Genomic DNA, 6,000 nt, shown 5'->3' with positions numbered 1-6,000 from the left:
GCATAGCTTTAGTTGAAATCTTGAGGAGAGGTCTTTGGGTTGTCAATAGAAAGAATTGAGAAAACAACTTAGAGAGGTTGATAATTAAGACCCTGATTGGATTCGATTAACACAGGATAAAATCGAATAGGAGGCTTTGGTTTTAACAATGTCCAATCTTCATGCCCTTTAGATCATGGAATTGTTTTCATGAGTTCCGTCTACTGGATTCGAATTCGGAATTTCCGGTTAAAAATATGACGTTAACATTTTTTTGCCACCTCCATTAAAGTGTATACAGTAGCAGAAAAATACGGCAAAAATTGAAATAATTTCAGTGGTCAAACCATATGAAAGAAATGAGATATAATTTATTACAAGTGGCAGGGAACTTATTGAAGAGAATGATAAATTCAAGTCATTAGAATATGATTAGCATTTTTGTACGACGAAAATAAAGAAGAAAAAAAGGCGAACATTTTGTTAGTTCTGTATAGGGATGGATTCACAACACAAATGATACACATAACGATGTATCGTGCTCTTCTTATTCTCTTTTCTCCACTCTTCCCCTCTCTGTGAAATGTCAATGCGCCTTGATTGGTCCCTCCAACTGGTGGCTCCATGCGCGTTTACCAAAGAGCTTCCCGTTCCTTTTAAAGATGATTCAACGACCAGCAGACGATCAGTCGGTACCGGGCTTCGGCCGCAAAAGGTTGAAGTGGCGCTGGCATCACCGCTGCCGGAACGAAACAAGCCAGGTCGTAGGCCTATTAGTGTGTAGTGTTCATGATAGCCTATAATATAAACACGAATTTTCTTTCGACGTTATTAAGAAAATTTGAAACATTCTCCATCTATGCAAGTTTGTTCTAAAATCCAGGAGAGAAAAAAGTCAAAATGTGTGAAAGCAACGAAGTGTTTTTCAGTATTGAAGTGAAGTGATGTGCAATTCTGATGATTATTATTTTACCGAGCGAAATCTGTGTGAGTGAAGGAATGCATATGCAGTGAACTTATTACTCACTGAGCGACATTTTAAAAACACCAACCGCGACGTGATATCGTGGAAATAAACACACGTAACAACTCGGTTCATTTACTATGTACTCTCTGGAAACTCGTGTTTTGTGTGCTTTGACGTGGGATGTGTTATCTCGTAAGCCATACGTCTAGCTGTCAATCTTAAGAAGAAAGTTTTAAATCACATATTAGTGTTTTCAAGTGTTGACAGTGTTTCTCGTAATATTAGTGTGTTTTTTTTCCTTTTCATGTGATGTGAGCGGAATCCATATTCTGATAAGGAAACTTTCCTCTTCTGTAGGTAAGTAATTAAGAAATATTATTATTAATAATCATTAGGTAGTACGCATTATTATTGCTAAATTAAGCAGTGATCTTTATTTATTATCACTTCCTTTTTGGTTCAACGCCTTTTAGTTATTCCGTTGGGGCTAAATAAGGCGGATGGTGAATGAAAGTCAGTGATTGTAAAATTATGTGTTTGTATTCTCCCACCAGCAGTCGAATCCGGTACCGTGTGGGAGAAAGATTTACGCAGTAGCCACTAGACAAAGCGAGAACTGTTCTGGCAACTAAAGGAAAGCTAAGTTAGAGTATATGACACATGTTAAGCGAAAATCGCATTATCTTGCATAATCTATTAAAGAAACTGTGATGTTCCCTTAACTATTCAGTCAATCATGGACGATTACAGTTGCAATAATGTTCTGTGCAAACATGTTTGTCAAGTCATTTGGCGTTCCTTAAAAGAATATCGATTTATGACTAATAACACCACTTTTCAAGGGATCCGCTCCATTATGATATCAGAGCCCTTCGTAGGGTTTAACAAAAGGAAGAAATAGAAAGTTCTTTCCGGAAAAACGCAACTGAAATTAGATTGTGCGTTAGATACGTGCAAGGATAAGAAAAATCAATTGATCTCAGAAATATCGCTCTAAACAGAAGCGGAGTTTGGGGGTGGGGGTGAAGCATATATTCATCTCAATAAACATCTGGAGGTTCAATAGAGGCCGAAGGTAATCCAAAGATGACTGATTTATCTCGTCTACCTCAGGGGTAGAAGTGGATCTGAAAAGGTGAGGGGACGGTATGTAGTGGTATGATGTCACGCCGTTCCTCCTGCCTATCTTTGCCCATTGCATTTTTTTTACGAACTGGGCGACGCCGTGCATATTTTTTCGAAATGGGGGGAAGATGTATCCCACGTTCCTTCACACTTTCACCCCTGATCTACCCCTAGTTGTGGGCCTGATATGAAGAACTGAGTGCTATTTATTTTAACATTAGAAGTCCACATTGCATATTATAACGTTAAGTCCGCATGGGGTCAAATTCTAACCCACATTTAACTTAACAGTTATAATGTTTGATTATTTATTAATTTCACTGATTTCGAGTTATATAAACATTTTAATTAATAATAAAACATTCATGTGCATAAGCTATATAATTATCAATATTTAATAAAGTATAATAAGTTCATATTGATACTAATTTATAAACAGGTTATCTAAGTATTTTATTGTGAATTGTAAAAAAAATGATCTACCAGAAAAAAAGAGCTTTGATTATATGTACACCATAGTCTGTTGGATTTACAGTTTACCATTGTTATATTATCTTCTAAACAACTTATATTGAGCACAATTATTGTCTTTTAAAATTTTGGTTCAGTTTTATTCTTGTTCACTCTTATGACTTTCAATTTCACCTAGTGCTTTGAGTGCAGACTACTTTTCTTGTGCACTCTATACACACAAATTCCGAGCATTTGTTACACACCAGAGACGTTTTTTCCTGAACGTTTTGCGGTCAGAGTCTGCATCTCTTGAGTTTATTGCTTTCCTTATAGACCGGTCCAGATTTTTTATTATCTAGGAAATCTCCAAAACAGCAAGCTGATCTCAGTTGTTGCAGATTGCCAAGCAAGCTGATTTATTTTGCCTTTGTAAAGTTTGTGTTCTACATTTGACTAATTCCTTTCAGTATGCGGAGAAATTCCTTTCTTCTTTGAACAATTTTGAGAGGGTTGTTTCTTGAAAACAGGAATCGTTCACGTCCATTGAACATTTCCATCACGACTAGAAAGTGATCTCGCATTTTCTCCAATTTATTCAAACTGTGTTTCATTGACATCGGTTCCGTTATCATATTCCAATTCGCCTACATGTTCTGTAAAGTCCCCATCTCCATTACTACCACTACTGTCATCATAATAGTTCTCCCCAGTAGCACTAAATAAATTTTAGTTTGTTTGTTGTGCGCTGTACCCTCTTGAAAATGTAAGATTTTCCATTAGAGCAAGCATATTTCAATTATTTGCAAAACGGAAGATAAACTGTTACTTCTACCAAAAAAAAAAAAGACAAACGCATACCATACAACATGTAGTGACCAGAGAGAAAAACCCAATTGACATATCCACTCTTCTATATATAAATCGAGGGAAATAAAAAGTGTCTACGTCTCTGAAAGTTTCGCAAAGTCCACTTTTGGGATTTTTTGGATCCCAACACGCAGTCTTCTATAAATGTTGTTTCTTTATTTCTAACTTTGCTGCTTCTTTTGAGTAAAAATTATAAAATTATGGAGAGAAAACTCAGCAAGGGAAAGTCACAAATAATAATAATAATAATAATAATAATAATAATAATAATAATAATAATAATAATAATAATAGGAGAGGTAGAAGTATAAGAAATATGATAAAATATATCATGTTGGGGTCAGAAAAGATCCCCATGCGGACTTATAGTGTTAAAACTAGCTAAAATATCATTTTTTCGGCACAGAATAGATAATGTTTATGCAAAATTATTTATACTAAAAATGAATGAATTAAACACGTAACGAAGAGCAACTTCTTTATCCTCTCCTGTTAGGTAAGCCATTGTAACAAATGTGTGTTGTTGGTTGCATATGAACAAGGCGTTTTAGAACTACCAGAAACCTGCATAAATTTTGGACTCTACTACCAATCTTCCCTCGAGCCCAAAATTGAAAGAAAAAAAGATTAAATCTAGTTATATGTTCATAAGATCTTCTTACACGATAAGATTTGCTGGAATTTCTATTTGCACTCAAAATTTGGCGAAGGGGGCAGCCCTTCCAGTGGCGAAACTAGAAGGTAAACACTAAGTACGCAGCCAGAACCCAGACTATGATAGGCGTTTCATTAGTTTATTATAACCTTTCGAAAAAAAAATGGAGCATAGAGAGAGGGCGAACTACATTTTCATATTTGAAGAACTTTGACTATTAACATAATCTCCATTTCAGAATTGATTTTCACTATGTACATTTTCTATTGTGTGAGTTTATCTGCGTTAATTTATGTGTATGTCAAATAGACAGTGAAGGATAAATTAACATTTGATTAAGATATTTGAAGAAAGACCGTTTTGGTTTCTTCTAGAGAGGGATACCGCAACGATTTTAATTAAAGAAAATATTGTCCCGCTGTCTTTGATGACTCATAACCAATCGATATCACCATTGAGTGAGTAACCTACCTTCTCCTCCAACCATGCTCTCTCTCTCTCTCTCTCTCTCTCTCTCTCTCTCATATATATATATATATATATATATATATATATATATATATATATATATATATATATACAGTGGCGGATCCAGGATATGTTCAAGGGAGGGGCTAAACCATATTTTGCTGTTTTATCCAGTGTAAAGCAGGATTGAAGCCCATTTTATCCAGTGTATACCTGTGCGTCAAGGGGGGGGGGGCTATGGCCCCTATAGCCCTCCCCTTGGATCCGCCACTGTATATATATATATAAAACAACTGCTCCCTTTTTTTACGACTATGTTCCTGATCAATTTCCTTTATAAAAAGGAAAGGTGTGGCTAGAATAATTTCCGAATATTGTTAATGGCAGCTCCTTGCGACCGTTCCCTTAGCAACCCCTTTAATCTGTAACCATACAGTTCAGCTCAGTCAATTTTTAAGAAGAAATTTTTAACTTTTCAAATGAACCTCGCATAAAAGTGCTTCCAAGAATTTTTCTCTCAGCCAACAAACGAATGTGCATATATGTATGTACGTCTCGACTCCAACGGAAATCACAGAGTTCCTCTCTCCTTCCCATATAAGGAGCTAAAATTCAGCACAATGGACAAACGTCGTCTCAAAACATTCCTGTCTATGGGCTGTCATGGCTATTTTTAGCTCTTGACATCACCAAACTGCGTAGTAAACCGATTCTTTTGCCTAGCAACACGACGAGACGGAAAGAAAAGGTGCAGTAGTCTGACTTACACTTACGGGGAAGCAACCACGTTGAGTATGGTGCACATAACTGAAATGAAGAAATAACTTAAACAACATTAAATTTTGTCAAGTGTGAAACGTAATAAATTCAAAATGTAATAATATCGAACTAGTGCTATTGTTATGAAGATTTGAAATGTTTTAAAACGTTTGTTTAGAAGTGTAAATCAAAGTCCTCCCGACAAGGAGCTGGAGATCGGCATGCAATTCAATTCGCCTCAAGGAAGATGACAGGAGAGCAACCTTCAACTTACAGGACATCACCCCTGAATATCCAATACAGTTCCCCTTCTAGTGTCGAAGTAAGTGAACAGTGCCTGTGAAAGTGAAATAATTAGCAATGTGACGAAACCTAACAATAATTCGTGTCAACCGCGACATCCGCGTCTTTCGTATTAAATGGGCTTAAAATATTGGTTATATAAAGTGAAGTGCTACCGCTTATGTAATTTTTATTTATGAAGTTGAAGTGTTAATTAAAAGAAAAATCCAAAAGTTGAGTATCCTTTCAAAACAATAATCATAATCTAAATTTACATGTATTAATTTTAAGAAATAATGTAATTTATTCTTTCCTTACAGCACGAGTGATTAGCGCCTATGCAACTTAATAATACGTGTATTAGTAAATTGCATCAGCGCTAAATGTACAATTGGAATCTATTTTATGTTGGTTCTTTAAAACGTTCTGGTTCGAATTCCTAAGA

The 6,000-nt window shown here is 35.6% G+C and overlaps 1 protein-coding gene across 1 annotated transcript in view; it reads left to right on the top strand.

Moving 5' to 3' along the window:
• Positions 1–681: 681 nt before the first annotated feature.
• Positions 682–6,000, top strand: part of LOC145674380 (ly6/PLAUR domain-containing protein 6B-like) — a 168,091-nt gene continuing 162,772 nt past the window's right edge. Inside the window, exon 1 of the mRNA XM_081744354.1 lies at positions 682–1,303. The gene's annotated coding sequence lies outside the window, so the exon portion shown is untranslated. The remainder of the gene's footprint in view (positions 1,304–6,000) is intronic.

This window comes from Thermobia domestica, chromosome 17 (assembly GCF_964235325.1).
Source record: "Thermobia domestica chromosome 17, izTheDome1.hap1.1, whole genome shotgun sequence".
Classification (NCBI taxonomy): Eukaryota; Metazoa; Arthropoda; class Insecta; order Zygentoma; family Lepismatidae; genus Thermobia; species Thermobia domestica.
The sequence above is the reverse complement of the archived record's forward strand: the minus strand, read 5'-3'. Positions and strand labels throughout refer to the sequence as shown.